Source organism: Daphnia pulicaria, chromosome 6 (assembly GCF_021234035.1).
Source record: "Daphnia pulicaria isolate SC F1-1A chromosome 6, SC_F0-13Bv2, whole genome shotgun sequence".
NCBI classification, from domain to species: Eukaryota; Metazoa; Arthropoda; class Branchiopoda; order Diplostraca; family Daphniidae; genus Daphnia; species Daphnia pulicaria.
Genome location: NC_060918.1, coordinates 15,721,356 through 15,738,524, shown reverse-complemented (window position 1 = coordinate 15,738,524; position 17,169 = coordinate 15,721,356). Strand labels below are relative to the sequence as shown.

The window sequence follows — 17,169 nt, the reverse complement described above, 5'->3', positions numbered from 1 at the left end:
AAATTTTTTGGAATCAGTTTCTATTTTTGAAAGAATAAACATAAGCAGAGTTGCGCAGCGGAAGCGTGCTGGGCCCATAACCCAGAGGTCCGTAGATCAAATCTACGCTCTGCAAGACAAATGTTTTGTTGATGATGCAATGTATTTTCTAAAAATTTCTTTGTGCACAGTAGACTTGAACAATGTCGTATCGATGGTTCAGTGGTAGAATGCTCACTTGCCACGTGGGCGGCCCGGGTTCGATTCCCGGTCGATGCAGTACTAGTTTGGTAAGAACTCAGAAATATTTCTGCAAAAGAGTAGTTTGATCAGATTCTGGTATTTGAAGATCATCTAAAAACAAAGCAACATAAAGCTCGTTAGTCACTAAGGAATCTAGTCAAAAGTAACTTTAATAAAAAACCATGTCAATCGTTTGGGTTTAACATCTTAGGCGATAATTATGAAAATTGAAATCGCCAATGTTCAACAGAAGTACAAATTTTTTGGAATCAGTTTCTATTTTTGAAAGAATAAAAATAAGCAGAGTGGCGCAGCGGAAGCGTGCTGAGCCCATAACCCAGATGTCCGTAGATTGAAACTACGCTCTGCTAGACAAATGTTTTTTTGATGATGCAATGTATTTTCTAAAAATTTCTTTGTGCACAGTAGACTTGAACAATGTCGCATCAATGGTTCAGTGGTAGAATACTCGCTTGCCACGTGGGCAGCCCGGGTTCGATTCCCGGTCGATGCAGTACTAGTTTGGTAAGAACTCAGAAATATATCTGTAAAAGAGTAGTTTGATCAGATTCTCGTGTGTGAAGATCACCTAATAACAAAGCGACATAAAGCTCGTGAGTCACTAAGGAATCAAATCTAAAGTAACTTTAATAAAAAACCATGTCAATCGTGCGGATTAACATCTTAGGCGATAATTGAAATCGCCAATGTTCAACAGAAGTACAAATTTTTTGGAATCAGTATCTATTTTTAAAATAATGAATATAAGCAGAGTGGCGCAGCGGAAGCGTGCTGGGCCCATAACCCAGAGGTCCGTAGATCGAAACTACGCTCTGCTAGACAAATGTTTTTTTGATGATGCAATGTATTTTCTAAAAATTTCTTTGTGCACAGTAGACTTGAAGAATTATGCCTCGATGGTTCAGTGGTAGAATGCTCGCTTGCCACGTGGGCGGCCCGGGTTCGATTCCCGGTCGATGCAGTACTAGTTTGGTTAGAACTCAGAAATATTTCTGCAAAAGAGTAGTTTCATCAGATTCTCTTGTTTGAAGATCACCTATAAACAAAGCAACATAAAGCTCGTGAGTCACTAAGGAATCTAATCAAAAGTAACTTTAAAACAAAACCATGTCAATCGTGTGGGTTAACATCTAAGGCGATAATTATGAAAATTGAAATCGCCTATGTTCAACAGAAGTACAAATTTTTTGGAATCAGTTTCTATTTTTGAAAGATTAATTATTAGCAGAGTGGCGCAGCGGAAGCGTGCTGGGCCCATAACCCAGAGGTCCGTAGATCGAAACTACGCTCTGCTAGACAAATGTTTTTTTGATGATGCAATGTATTTTCTAAAAATTTCTTTGTGCACAGTAGACTTAAAGAATTATGCCTCGATGGTTCAGTGGTAGAATGCTCGCTTGCCACTTGGGCGGCCCGGGTTCGATTCCCGGTCCATGCAGTACTAGCTTGGTTAGAACTCAGAAATATTTCTGCAAAAGAGTAGTTTGATCAGATTCTCGAGTGTGAAGATCACCTAAAAACAAAGCGACTTAAAGCTCGTGAGTCACTGAGGAATCAAATCAAAAGTAACTTTAAAAAAAACCATGTCAATCGTGTGGGTTAACATCTTAGGCGATAATTGAAATCGCCAATGTTCAACAGAAGTACACATTTTTTGGAATCAGTTTCTATTTTTTAAAGAACAAACATAAGCAGAGTGGCGCAGCGGAAGCGTGCTGGGCCCATAACCCAGAGGTCCGTAGATCGAAACTACGCTCTGCTAGACAAATGTTTTTTTGATGATGCAATGTATTTTCTAAAAATTTCTTTGTGCACAGTAGACTTGAACAATGTCGCATCGATGGTTCAGTGGTAGAATGCTCGCTTGCCACGTGGGCGGCCCGGGTTCGATTCCCGGTCGATGCAGTACTAGTTTGGTAAGAACTCAGAAATATATCTGTAAAAGAGTAGTTTTATAAGATTCTCGTGTGTGAAGATCACCTAAAAACAAAGCGACATAAAGCTCGTGAGTCACTAAGGAATCAAATCAAAAGTAACTTAAAAAAAAAACATGTCAATCGTGTGGGTTTAACATCTAAGGCGATAATTATGAAAATTGAAATCGCCAATGTTCAACAGAAGTACAAATTTTTTGGAATCATTTTCTATTTTTTAAAGAATAAACATAAGCAGAGTGGCGCAGCGGAAGCGTGCTGGGCCCATAACCCAGAGGTCCGTAGATCGAAACTACGCTCTGCTAGACAAATGTTTTTTTGATGATGCAATGTATTTTCTAAAAATTTCTTTGTGCACAGTAGACTTAAAGAATTATGCCTCGATGGTTCAGTGGTAGAATGCTCGCTTGCCACTTGGGCGGCCCGGGTTCGATTCCCGGTCCATGCAGTACTAGCTTGGTTAGAACTCAGAAATATTTCTGCAAAAGAGTAGTTTGATCAGATTCTCGAGTGTGAAGATCACCTAAAAACAAAGCGACTTAAAGCTCGTGAGTCACTGAGGAATCAAATCAAAAGTAACTTTTAAAAAAACCATGTCAATCGTGTGGGTTAACATCTTAGGCGATAATTGAAATCGCCAATGTTCAACAGAAGTACACATTTTTTGGAATCAGTTTCTATTTTTTAAAGAACAAACATAAGCAGAGTGGCGCAGCGGAAGCGTGCTGGGCCCATAACCCAGAGGTCCGTAGATCGAAACTACGCTCTGCTAGACAAATGTTTTTTTGATGATGCAATGTATTTTCTAAAAATTTCTTTGTGCACAGTAGACTTGAACAATGTCGCATCGATGGTTCAGTGGTAGAATGCTCGCTTGCCACGTGGGCGGCCCGGGTTCGATTCCCGGTCGATGCAGTACTAGTTTGGTAAGAACTCAGAAATATATCTGTAAAAGAGTAGTTTTATAAGATTCTCGTGTGTGAAGATCACCTAAAAACAAAGCGACATAAAGCTCGTGAGTCACTAAGGAATCAAATCAAAAGTAACTTTAAAAAAAAACATGTCAATCGTGTGGGTTTAACATCTAAGGCGATAATTATGAAAATTGAAATCGCCAATGTTCAACAGAAGTACAAATTTTTTGGAATCAGTTTCTATTTTTTAAAGAATAAACATAAGCAGAGTGGCGCAGCGGAAGCGTGCTGGGCCCATAACCCAGAGGTCCGTAGATCGAAACTACGCTCTGCTAGACAAATGCTTTTTTGATGATGCAATGTATTTTCTAAAAATTTCTTTGTGCACAGTAGACTTGAAGAATTATGCCTCGATGGTTCAGTGGTAGAATGCTCGCTTGCCGCGTGGGCGGCCCGGGTTCGATTCCCGGTCGATGCAGTACTAGTTTGGTTAGAACTCAGAAATATTTCTGCAAAAGAGTAGTTTCATCAGATTCTCTTGTTTGAAGATCACCTATAAACAAAGCAACATAAAGCTCGTGAGTCACTAAGGAATCTAGTCAAAAGTAACTTTAATAAAAAACCATGTCAATCGTGTGGGTTTAACATCTTAGGCGATTATTATGAAAATTGAAATCGCCAATGTTCAACAGAAGTACAAATTTTTTGGAATCAGTTTCTATTTTTTAAAGAATATACATAAGCAGAGTGGCGCAGCGGAAGCGTGCTGGGCCCATAACCCAGAGGTCCGTAGATCGAAACTACGCTCTGCTAGACAAATGTTTTTTTGGTGATGCAATGTATTTTCTAAAAATTGCTTTGTGCACAGTAGACTAGAACAATGTCGCATCGATGGTTCAGTGGTAGAATGCTCGTTTGCCACGTGGGCGGCCCGGGTTCGTTTTCCGGTCGATACAGTACTAGTTTGGTAAGAACTCAGAAATATTTCTGCAAAAGAGTAGTTTGATCAGATTCTGGTATTTGAAGATCATCTAAAAACAAAGCAACATAAAGCTCGTGAGTCACTAAGGAATCTAGTCAAAAGTAACTTTAATAAAAAACCATGTCAATCGTGTGGGTTTAACATCTTAGGCGATAATTATGAAAATTGAAATCGCCAATGTTCAACAGAAGTACAAATTTTTTGGAATCAGTTTCTATTTTTGAAATAATAAACATAAGCAGAGTGGCGCAGCGGAAGCGTGCTGGGCCCATAACCCAGAGGTCCGTAGATCGAAACTACGCTCTGCTAGACAAATGTTTTTTTGATGATGCAATGTATTTTCTAAAAATTGCTTTGTGCACAGTAGACTTGAACAATGTCGCATCGATGGTTCAGTGGTAGAATGCTCGTTTGCCACGTGGGCGGCCCGGGTTCGTTTTCCGGTCGATGCAGTACTAGTTTGGTAAGAACTCAGAAATATATCTGTAAAAGAGTAGTTTTATAAGATTCTCGTGTGTGAAGAACACCTAAAAACAAAGCGACTTAAAGCTCGTGAGTCACTAAGGAATCAAATCAAAAGTAACTTAAAAAAAAACCATGTCAATCGTGTGGGTTAACATCTTAGGCGATAATTATGAAAATTGAAATCGCCAATGTTCAACAGAAGTACAAATTTTTTGAAATCAGTTTCTCTTTTTGAAAGATTAAACATAAGCAGAGTGGCGCAGCGGAAGCGTGCTGGGCCCATAACCCAGAGGTCCGTAGATCGAAACTACGCTCTGCTAGACAAATGTTTTTTTGATGATGCAATGTATTTTCTAAAAATTTCTTTGTGCACAGTAGACTTGAACAATGTCGCATCGATGGTTCAGTGGTAGAATGCTCGCTTGCCACGTGGGCGGCCCGGGTTCGATTCCCGGTCGATGCAGTACTAATTTGGTAAGAACTCAGAAATATATCTGTAAAAGAGTAGTTTTATAAGATTCTCGTATTTGAAGATCATCTAAAAACAAAGCAACATAAAGCTCGTGAGTCACTAAGGAATCAAATCAAAAGTAACTTTAAAAAAAAACATGTCAATCGTGTGGGTTAACATCTTAGGCGATAATTATGAAAATTGAAATCGCCAATGTTCAACAGAAGTACAAATTTTTTGAAATCAGTTTCTATTTTTTAAAGAATAAACATAAGCAGAGTGGCGCAGCGGAAGCGTGCTGGGCCCATAACCCAGAGGTCCGTAGATCGAAACTACGCTCTGCTAGACAAATGTTTTTTTTTATGATGCAATGTATTTTCTAAAAATTTCTTTGTGCACAGTAGACTTTAACAATGTCGGATCGATGGTTCAGCGGTAGAATGCTCGCTTGCCACGTGGGCGGCCCGGGTTCGATTCCCGGTCGATGCAGTACTATTTTGGTAAGAACTCAGAAATATTTCTGCAAAAGAGTAGTTTGATCAGATTCTCGTATTTGAAGATCATCTAAAAACAAAGCAACATAAAGCTCGTGAGTCACTAAGGAATCTAGTCAAAAGTAACTTTAAGAAAAAACCATGTCAATCGTGTGGGTTTAACATCTTAGGCGATAATTATGAAAATTGAAATCGCCAATGTTCAACAGAAGTACAAATTTTTTGGAATCAGTTTCTATTTTTGAAAGAATAAACATAAGCAGAGTGGCGCAGCGGAAGCGTGCTGGGCCCATAACCCAGAGGTCCGTAGATCGAAACTACGCTCTGCTAGACAAATGTTTTTTTGATGATGCAATGTATTTTCTAAAAATTTCTTTGTGCACAGTAGACTTGAACAATGTCGCATCGATGGTTCAGTGGTAGAATGCTCGCTTGCCACGTGGGCGGCCCGGGTTCGATTCCCGGTCGATGCAGTACTAGTTTGGTAAGAACTCAGAAATATATCTGTAAAAGAGTAGTTTTATAAGATTCTCGTATTTGAAGATCATCTAAAAACAAAGCAACATAAAGCTCGTGAGTCACTAAGGAATCAAATCAAAAGTAACTTTAAAAAAAAACATGTCAATCGTGTGGGTTAACATCTTAGGCGATAATTATGAAAATTGAAATCGCCAATGTTCAACAGAAGTACAAATTTTTTGAAATCAGTTTCTATTTTTGAAAGAATAAACATAAGCAGAGTGGCGCAGCGGAAGCGTGCTGGGCCCATAACCCAGAGGTCCGTAGATCGAAACTACGCTCTGCTAGACAAATGTTTTTTTTTATGATGCAATGTATTTTCTAAAAATTTCTTTGTGCACAGTAGACTTTAACAATGTCGGATCGATGGTTCAGCGGTAGAATGCTCGCTTGCCACGTGGGCGGCCCGGGTTCGATTCCCGGTCGATGCAGTACTATTTTGGTAAGAACTCAGAAATATTTCTGCAAAAGAGTAGTTTGATCAGATTCTCGTATTTGAAGATCATCTAAAAACAAAGCAACATAAAGCTCGTGAGTCACTAAGGAATCTAGTCAAAAGTAACTTTAAGAAAAAACCATGTCAATCGTGTGGGTTTAACATCTTAGGCGATAATTATGAAAATTGAAATCGCCAATGTTCAACAGAAGTACAAATTTTTTGGAATCAGTTTCTATTTTTGAAATAATAAACATAAGCAGAGTGGCGCAGCGGAAGCGTGCTGGGCCCATAACCCAGAGGTCCGTAGATCGAAACTACGCTCTGCTAGACAAATGTTTTTTTGATGATGCAATGTATTTTCTAAAAATTTCTTTGTGCACAGTAGACTTGAACAATGTCGCATCGATGGTTCAGTGGTAGAATGCTCGTTTGCCACGTGGGCGGTTTGGGTTCGATTCCCAGTCGATGCAGTACTAGTTTGGTAAGAACTCAGAAATATATCTGTAAAAGAGTAGTTTTTTAAGATTCTCGTGTGTGAAGATCACCTAAAAACAAAGCGACATAAAGCTCGTGAGTCACTAAGGAATCAAATCAAAAGTAAATTTAATAAAAAACCATGTCAATCGTGTGGGTTAACATCTTAGGCGATAATTATGAAAATTGAAATCGCCAATGTTCAACAGAAGTACAAATTTTTTGGAATCAGTTTCTATTTTTGAAAGAATAAATAAAAGCAGAGTGGCGCAGCGGAAGCGTGCTGGGCCCATGACCCAGAGGTCCGTAGATCGAAACTACGCTCTGCTAGACAAATGTTTTTTTGATGATGCAATGTATTTTCTAAAAATTGCTTTGTGCACAGTAGACTTGAACAATGTCGCATCGATGGTTCAGTGGTAGAATGCTCGTTTGCCACGTGGGCGGCCCGGGTTCGTTTTCCGGTCGATGCAGTACTAGTTTGGTAAGAACTCAGAAATATATCTGTAAAAGAGTAGTTTTATAAGATTCTCGTGTGTGAAGATCACCTAAAAACAAAGCGACCTAAAGCTCGTGAGTCACTAAGGAATCAAATCAAAAGTAACTTTAAAAAAAACCATGTCAATCGTGTGGGTTAACATCTTAGGCGATAATTATGAAAATTGAAATCGCCAATGTTCAACAGAAGTACAAATTTTTTGAAATCAGTTTCTCTTTTTGAAAGAATAAACATAAGCAGAGTGGCGCAGCGGAAGCGTGCTGGGCCCATAACCCAGAGGTCCGTAGATCGAAACTACGCTCTGCTAGACAAATGTTTTTTTTTATGATGCAATGTATTTTCTAAAAATTTCTTTGTGCACAGTAGACTTTAACAATGTCGGATCGATGGTTCAGTGGTAGAATGCTCGCTTGCCACGTGGGCGGCCCGGGTTCGATTCCCGGTCGATGCAGTACTAGTTTGGTAAGAACTCAGAAATATTTCTGCAAAAGAGTAGTTTGATCAGATTCTCGTATTTGAAGATCATCTAAAAACAAAGCAACATAAAGCTCGTGAGTCACTAAGGAATCTAGTCAAAAGTAACTTTAAGAAAAAACCATGTCAATCGTGTGGGTTTAACATCTTAGGCGATAATTATGAAAATTGAAATCGCCAATGTTCAACAGAAGCACAAATTTTTTGGAATCAGTTTCTATTTTTGAAAGAATAAACATAAGCAGAGTGGCGCAGCGGAAGCGTGCTGGGCCCATAACCCAGAGGTCCGTAGATCGAAACTACGCTCTGCTAGACAAATGTTTTTTTGATGATGCAATGTATTTTCTAAAAATTTCTTTGTGCACAGTAGACTTGAACAATGTCGCATCGATGGTTCAGTGGTAGAATGCTCGTTTGCCACGTGGGCGGTTTGGGTTCGATTCCCAGTCGATGCATTACTAGTTTGGTAAGAACTCAGAAATATATCTGTAAAAGAGTAGTTTTATAAGATTCTCGTGTGTGAAGATCACCTAAAAACAAAGCGACATAAAGCTCGTGAGTAACTAAGGAATCTAATCATAAGTAACTTTATTAAAAAACCATGTCAATCGTGTGGGTTAACATCTTAGGCGATAATTATGAAAATTGAATTCGCCAATGTTCAACAGAAGAACAAATTTTTTGGAATCAGTTTCTATTTTTTAAAGAATAAACCTAAGCAGAGTGGCGCAGCGGAAGCGTGCTGGGCCCATAACCCAGAGGTCCGTAGATCGAAACTACGCTCTGCTAGACAAATGTTTTTTTGATGATGCAATGTATTTTCTAAAAATTTCTTTGTGCACAGTAGACTTGAACAATGTCGCATCGATGGTTCAGTGGTAGAATGCTCGCTTGCCACGTGGGCGGCCCGGGTTCGATTCCCGGTCGATGCAGTACTAGTTTGGTAAGAACTCAGAAATATATCTGTAAAAGAGTAGTTTTATAAGATTCTCGTGTGTGAAGATCACCTAAAAACAAAGCGACATAAAGCTCGTGAGTCACTAAGGAATCAAATCAAAAGTAACTTAAAAAAAAAACATGTCAATCGTGTGGGTTTAACATCTAAGGCGATAATTATGAAAATTGAAATCGCCAATGTTCAACAGAAGTACAAATTTTTTGGAATCAGTTTCTATTTTTGAAAGAATAAACATAAGCAGAGTGGCGCAGCGGAAGCGTGCTGGGCCCATAACCCAGAGGTCCGTAGATCGAAACTACGCTCTGCTAGACAAATGTTTTTTTGATGATGCAATGTATTTTCTAAAAATTGCTTTGTGCACAGTAGACTTGAACAATGTCGCATCGATGGTTCAGTGGTAGAATGCTGGCTTGCCACGTGGGCGGCCCGGGTTCGATTCCCGGTCGATGCAGTACTAGTTTGGTAAGAACTCAGAAATATATCTGTAATAGAGTAGTTTTATAAGATTCTCGTGTGTGAAGATTGGAATGACCTGGCAATGATGTCTCCCCCCCCCCCCCCCGTTATGTGAGCAGTGTGTAGAGCTCAAGCGTAGGATACGGTCTTGCTTGTACCCGGCTCCCTTCTTATTACACGACTTAATATAGACTTCTTTCCATGGCGCAGTTGGTTATCGTCACCATCCCTCCTCCCACACGTGAACCGTGACTGTGTCCTTTGTAAGTTGACTAAACATTTTCATATCGCCTTGTGAAGCTCTCGTACACACTCTACCTACCGACTCCCACCACGTGGTTGCGCACGGCACTACCAGCCTCCCACTTTAACTCAACCGTAACCACACGGCACTACCCCGTGTTTCGCCATTTACACTGTGTACCCTTACCTAAAATGTGGATGTGAATTATATTACCCTTTGTGTTGTGACGCATCACAGGCTACATCGTACTCAAACTCAGCCATACCCCGCAGCACATTTTTTTTTCATCCGCCATTTTGTTTTTGTGTGATCGGTCTCCTTCTTTGCGCGTCCCCGCCTGCGGTCATCCTCCGTGTTGGGCTCATCTGATCTTCGTCGTCTACCATGCCACCGAAGCCATTTAAGCCCTACGGCTCCCCGCCACCGTTCGATTTTGACGAATATAAGGACGCCTTTGAGCTCTGGCAGCGCCAGTGGACTATATTTTTGGCCTTATCTACCATCGATACAGCCCTTGCTCAAGCGGACCGCGTGTCCTATAAGGCAAATATCCTGCTGTCCTGCTTATCGAAGCCTACTTTACAGGCCATCTGCACGATGGGCCTGTCTGATATCGAACTTGGTGACCCCGATATTATCATCGGCAAACTTCGTGAACGGTGTAACGCTGGGAGGAATTGCCACGTTTGGCGCCAACAATTTGCCCTTCGTATCCAACGTGAAAAAGAATCCGTAGACAGTTGGGTTTGCGAGCTGCGCGATCTCGCACAAAAATGCGAATTCAACACGGATTGTTGCAACAAATGCCAGGACACCCGGTTGTTGGGCCAAATCATTTACGGCGTCCACAGTGATGAAGTTCGGCGTAAGTTGTTGCAGGAAGGCGCTACACTATCCCTCAACAACGCTTTAACAACACTGCGCACGGCCGAAGCAACACTAATGCAGGCAGCTAACCTGCGGCAAAACGATCCACCATCTATCCAGCAAATCAAAAACAATACCGCCAAAACCGACTCAAAGTCCGCTGCTCGTTCCCCGCACCCAGCTTTCCAACGCAACTTCCGGCGTGGCCCACCAGCAGGTGCCCCACCACACGGATGTTGGAACTGCGGAGCCGATTCGTTCCACCCAAAGTCTGAATGCCCAGCCAAAGGAAAAGAATGTGGCGGCTGTGGCATAATGGGCCATTTTCAAAAAGTCTGCTCACGAAAATCTTCGAAACCAGAGACAGCGGGAAGTATCGTCATCGGATCCATTTTACCAGGGGAACTTATTGAAACCAGCGTCTCGCCCGCCGACAGCGACACGCCCACAGCAGTGCTCTTCCTGCCCGACACGGGCGCCTCGATTGATGCCGTACCACATGCACTTCACCAATCGCGATTCGCCGCGACTCCACTTTGCCCCATCACAACGCGAGCCGTAACGGCGACTGGCGATGCCATAACATCATATGGCACCTTCCAGGCAACCATTAGCGTAGGACCCGTCAACGGAGGCACGCCAGTACTTACCACCATTCACGTCCTTAAAAATCTCCAGCAACCAGTTCTATCAAAAGAAACGCAGAAAAAACTCGGCATCCTACCCCTGGATTACCCCCATTGGCGCGTTCAGCAAATCACAACCCATCCTACGGATTTAGAGAAAGCTAATAAGCTAAAATATTTAATGGCTGCCCATCCCCTCATCTTCGACGGTATATGTCGCCCCATGGTAGGCCCTCCCTGCCACTTCCAGTTAGCCGACGGTGCTATACCATCCGCGATGAGAGGTTCGCGACCAGTCTCCGTCCCGTTGCTCCCAAAACTCAAAGCAGAGCTGGATTCGCTCGAGGAGCAACAAATTATCTGCAAGGTCACCGAGCCGACAGCATGGGTCCACCCTATGGTCATCGCACCGAAAAAGGACGGCGGCATACGCGTATGTGTCGATTTTACCCCCCTTAACGCCTTCATCGTCCGACCAACATTCGAAACGGCCACCCCGTTCCAGGCCGTCCGCTCGATTCCGGCCGGGATGCGCTTTTTCACCGTCATCGACGCGTTAAAAGGATACCACCAGGTGCCATTAGACGACGAGTCAGCGACGATGACCACCTTCTCAACCCCGTTCGGCCGCTACATGTACCGCCGGTTGCCTTTCGGTGTTTGCCACGCCGGTGACGACTACAGCCGACGCGTTTCGGCTGTATTCGATGATATTCCAAATTGCCGTCGGATAATTGAAGACATCCTCATATTCTCCGAGACATACGAGGAGCACATTTCTCTCGTCCAACAAGTGTTCCAGCGCGCTGCCGACAACCAGATCGCCATCAACACCGGTAAAATCCAATTTGCCCAGCCGTCTGTTCTGTTTGGCGGCTATATCCTAAGCAACACCGGCTTCCAGCCCAACCCGGAACTCTTATCGGCCATCAGTCGATTTCCTACCCCCACCAACATCACGGAGATGAGAGCATTCCACGGTCTGTGCCAGCAGATGGGCAATTTCTCCGACAACTTAGCAGCGGCACTCGCCCCCCTTTCCCCCCTCCTAAAAAAGAATTTCCAGTGGGAATGGACAACACAGCACGACGCCGCCTTCAACGCTGCCCGCTCCGAATTGTCGTCTTCCGCCGAGCTGTCCTTTTACAACCCAGCACTACCCACGGCCCTCCATGTCGATGCCTCCCGCCTGAGAGGTCTTGGTTTTATCCTCCGTCAACAAAATCCCAATGGGAAGTGGAACGTTGTCCAGGCCGGATCACGTTTTCTATCCGACGCGGAGACACGCTACGCCATGATCGAGCTGGAGTGCCTGGGTGCAGCCTGGGCCATGCAAAAGTGCCGGCAGTTTTTGGAAGGCCTCCCATCATTCCTCCTCCTCACGGATCATCGGCCGCTCATCCCGATCTTAAACGATTACAACTTGGACAAACTCGACAACCCACGGATCCTGCGCCTACGCCTAAAAATGCAGCGTTATGCATTCACAGCCCGCTGGATCCCTGGGAAGGAGAATCTAATGGCCGACGCCCTCTCGCGTTCGCCTATCCGCCCCGCATATCCAGTGGATGAACTGGCGGAAGGCCCAACATCATTCTCCACCCGTGTGGCGCTGATATCCACCATCGACGGATCAGACCCCTGCACGAGCGACCCGCTCCTCGACAAGGTGTCAGCGGCCGCCGCGGTTGACCCTGTCATGATTGCTTTACGTGACGTCATCCGAACCGGTTTTCCCAACGAGAAATGCAACTTACCGCTGCCCCTTCGTCCTTTCTGGTGCGTCAGAAGCCTCCTCGCCATCGACAAAGACGACGATATCATCGTGATGGGCTGCCGTGTCGTCATTCCAGAGGCCGTTCGTCGTGAGGTCCTCAAAAATCTTGTCTTGATGCACCAGGGCGCAACAAAGCTACGGCAACGGGCCCGTCAAACTATGTATTGGCCGTCCATGGACAGCGAGATCATCACCGCGGCCCGTGCTTGTCCCACTTGCACTGAACATCTTCCGTCACACCCGCCGGAACCTTTGCTGCCCCACCAGAAAGCATCGCGGCCGTTCGAGTTTATCCATGCCGACCTCGGATGCCACAACGGTCGCGATTTTTTAATTATCGCAGACCAATTCAGTGGATTGCCCCACGTCGTCCCATTTCCGGACAAAAACACCTCTGCACGCAAGGTGGTCGACGCTCTCCGCTCCTTCTTTGCCTTTGGCGCGGGCGCACCAATCAAATTTTGGTCGGACGGCGGGCCCCAGTTCACTGCAGACGAATTTCAGTCCTTTCTTCGTGAATGGGGCATCAGCTACGGCACTTCCTCGGCAGGGTACCCGCAATCTAACGGCTTTGCGGAGGTGTCCGTAAAGAGCATGAAAAAGCTCATCCGCGGATCGTGGTCGGCGGGCTCCTTCGACATGGACCAATTCAGCAAAGGCCTCCTACTCTACCGCAACGCACCACTGTCTCGTGGAGCTTCACCCGCCCAGCTAGTTTTTAATCGGCCCGTCAGAGATTGCCTTCCGGCCCACCGCCGCGCATTCGCACCCCAATGGCAAAAATCGGCCGTACAACTTGAGAAGCAGGCCTTGCGCGCCCGCACTCTTCGTGCCGCTCATTTCAACCAGCGCGCGCACCCTCTCCCTCCGTTTTCCATCGGCGATTCCGTCGTCATCCAGAACCACTTAAATAAACGCTGGTCAACCCCTGGTATCATCGTCGAAACCGGCCCATTCCGCGATTATTTAATCAAGACCCCAGCTGGTCGGCTCTTCCGCCGCAATCGTCGCCTTTTGCGTCGTCACTACCCTTTGGCGACACCAGCCCCATCGGTTCATGGCCCACCGGATCGCCCAGCACAACCTTCAACGACTTCCACCCCCAATTTGCCGACGCCGGATGGTCCAGCCACACCGACAGCCGAAGCCCCCCGTCGCTCTGCCCGAATCCGCAACAGATCCAACAAAAATTAACTCGCATTATGTTTATCAACCCCTAAGTTTCTTTCTTTCCATCCTCTGTTATAATGTCATGCTTTCCCCATTTGCCATGTCAGAACCCAGCCCGTAATCAAATCACAATGCAAAAAAAAAAAAGAAAACAACAAAAGAAAAAAAAATCAGAAAACAAAGAACATGGAATGACCTGGCAATGATGTCTCCCCCTCCCCCCCCCCGTTATGTGAGCAGTGTGTAGAGCTCAAGCGTAGGATACGGTCTTGCTTGTACCCGGCTCCCTTCTTATTACACGACTTAATACAGACTTCTTTCCAAAGATCACCTAAAAACAAAGCGACATAAAGCTCGTGAGTCACTAAGGAATCAAATCAAAAGTAACTTTAATCAAAAACCATGTCAATCGTGTGGGTTAACATCTTAGGCGATAATTATGAAAATTGAAATCGCCAATGTTCAACAGAAGTACAAATTTTTTGGAATCAGTTTCTCTTTTTGAAAGAATAAACATAAGCAGAGTGGCGCAGCGGAAGCGTGCTGGGCCCACAACCCAGAGGTCCGTAGATCGAAACTACGCTCTGCTAGACAAATGTTTTTTTGATGATGCAATGTATTTTCTAAAAATTTCTTTGTGCACAGTAGACTTGAACCATGTCGCATAGATGGTTCAGTGGTAGAATGCTCGCCTGCCACGTGGGCGGCCCGGGTTCGATTCCCGGTCGATGCAGTACTAGTTTGGTAAGAACTCAGAAATATTTCTGCAAAAGAGTAGTTTGATCAGATTCTCGTATTTGAAGATCATCTAAAAACAAAGCAACATAAAGCTCGTGAGTCACTAAGGAATCTAGTCAAAAGTAACTTTAATAAAAAACCATGTCAATCGTGTGGGTTTAACATCTTAGGCGATTATTATGAAAATTGAAATCGCCAATGTTCAACAGAAGTACAAATTTTTTGGAATCAGTTTCTATTTTTTAAAGAATAAACATAAGCAGAGTGCCGCAGCGGAAGCGTGCTGGGCCCATAACCCAGAGGTCCGTAGATCGAAACTACGCTCTGCTAGACAAATGTTTTTTTGGTGATGCAATGTATTTTCTAAAAATTGCTTTGTGCACAGTAGACTTGAACAATGTCGCATCGATGGTTCAGTGGTAGAATGCTCGTTTGCCACGTGGGCGGCCCGGGTTCGTTTTCCGGTCGATGCAGTACTAGTTTGGTAAGAACTCAGAAATATATATGTAAAAGAGTAGTTTTATAAGATTCTCGTGTGTGAAGATCACCTAAAAACAAAGCGACATAAAGCTCGTGAGTCACTAAGGAATCAAATCAAAAGTAACTTTAAAAAACCATGTCAATCGTGTGGGTTAACATCTTAGGCGATAATTATGAAAATTGAAATCGCCAATGTTCAACAGAAGTACAAATTTTTTGGAATCAGTTTCTATTTTTGAAAGAATATACATAAGTAGAGTGGCGCAGCGGAAGCGTGCTGGGCCCATAACCCAGAGGTCCGTAGATCGAAACTACGCTCTGCTAGGCAAATGTTTTTTTGATGATGCAATGTATTTTCTCAAAATTTCTTTGTGCACAGTAGACTTGAACAATGTCGCATAGATGGTTCAGTGGTAGAATGCTCGCCTGCCACGTGGGCGGCCCGGGTTCGATTCCCAGTCGATGCAGTACTAGTTTGGTAAGAATTCAGAAATATATCTGTAAAAGAGTAGTTTTATAAGATTCTCATGTGTGAAGATCACCTAAAAACAAAGCGACATAAAGCTCGTGAGTCACTAAGGAATCAAATCAAAAGTAACTTTAATAAAACACCATGCCAATCGTGTGGGTTAACATCTTAGGCGATAATTATGAAAATTGAAATCGCCAATGTTCAACAGAAGTACAAATTTTTTGGAATCAGTTTCTATTTTTGAAAGAATGAACATAAGCAGAGTGGCGCAGCGGAAGCGTGCTAGGCCCATAACCCAGAGGTCCGTAGATCGAAACTACGCTCTGCTAGACAAATGTTTTTTTGATGATGCAATGTATTTTCTAAAAATTTCTTTGTGCACAGTAGACTTGAGCAATGTCGCATCGATGGTTCAGTGGTAGAATGCTCGCGTGCCACGTGGGCGGCCCGGGTTCGATTCCCGATTGATGCAGCACTAGTTTGGTAAGAACTCAGAAATATATCTGTAAGAGAGTAGTTTGATCATATTCTCTTGTTTGAAGATCACCCAAAGACAAACCAACGTAAAGCTCGTGAGTCACTAAGGAATCTAATCAAAAGTAATTTTAAAACAAAACCATGTCAATCGTGTGGGTTAACATCTTAGGCAATAATTATGAAAATTGAAATCGCCAATGTTCAACAGAAGTACAAATTTTTTGAAATTAGTTTCTATTTTTGAAAGAATAAACATATGCAGAGTGGCGCAGAGGAAGCGTGCTGGGCCCAAAACCCAGAGGTCCGTAGATCGAAACTACGCTCTGCTAGACAAATGTTTTTTTGATGATGCAATGTATTTTCTAAAAATTTCTTTGTGCACAGTAGACTTGAGCAAAGTCGCATCAATGGTTCAGTGGTAGAATGCTCGCTTGCCACGGGTTCGATTCCCGGTCGATGCAGTACTAGTTTGGTTAGAACTCAGAAATATATCTGTAAAAGAGTAGTTTGATCAGATTCTCGTGTTTGAAGATCACCTAAAAACAAAGCAACATAAAGCTCGTGAGTCACTAAGGAATCTAATCAAAAGTAACTGTAATAAAAAAAACCATGTCAATCGAGTGGGTTAACATCTTAGGCAATAATTATGAAAATTGAAATCGCCAATGTTCAACAGAAGTACAAATTTTTTGGAATCAGTTTCTATTTTTTAAAGAATAAACCTAAGCAGAGTGGCGCAGCGCCCATAACCCAGAGGTCCGTAGATCGAAACTACGCTCTGCTAGACAAATGTTTTTTTGATGATGCAATGTATTTTCTAAAAATTTATTTGTGCACAGTAGACTTGAAGAATTATGCCTCGATGGTTCAGTGGTAGAATGCTCGCTTGCCACGTGGGCGGCCCGGGTTCGATTCCCGGTCGATGCATTACTAGTTTGGTTAGAACTCAGAAATATTTCTGCAAAAGAGTAGTTTAATCAGATTCTCGTGTTTGAAGATCACCTAAAGACAAAGCA

General features: G+C 43.4%; 6 non-coding genes across 6 annotated transcripts; all 6 read left to right on the top strand.

Moving 5' to 3' along the window:
- The first annotated feature begins 2,077 nt into the window (after positions 1–2,077).
- Positions 2,078–2,148, top strand: Trnag-gcc. Its single transcript has one exon. It is a non-coding gene; the product is annotated as a tRNA-Gly (tRNA).
- Positions 2,149–3,021: 873 nt separating this feature from the next.
- Trnag-gcc lies at positions 3,022–3,092 on the top strand. The gene has a single exon. It is a non-coding gene; the product is annotated as a tRNA-Gly (tRNA).
- Positions 3,093–4,930: 1,838 nt separating this feature from the next.
- Positions 4,931–5,001, top strand: Trnag-gcc. Its single transcript has one exon. It is a non-coding gene; the product is annotated as a tRNA-Gly (tRNA).
- Positions 5,002–5,885: 884 nt separating this feature from the next.
- Trnag-gcc lies at positions 5,886–5,956 on the top strand. Its single transcript has one exon. It is a non-coding gene; the product is annotated as a tRNA-Gly (tRNA).
- Positions 5,957–8,749: 2,793 nt separating this feature from the next.
- Trnag-gcc lies at positions 8,750–8,820 on the top strand. Its single transcript has one exon. It is a non-coding gene; the product is annotated as a tRNA-Gly (tRNA).
- A 5,684-nt stretch (positions 8,821–14,504) lies between these two features.
- Trnav-cac lies at positions 14,505–14,576 on the top strand. The gene has a single exon. It is a non-coding gene; the product is annotated as a tRNA-Val (tRNA).
- The last annotated feature ends 2,593 nt before the right edge of the window (positions 14,577–17,169 follow it).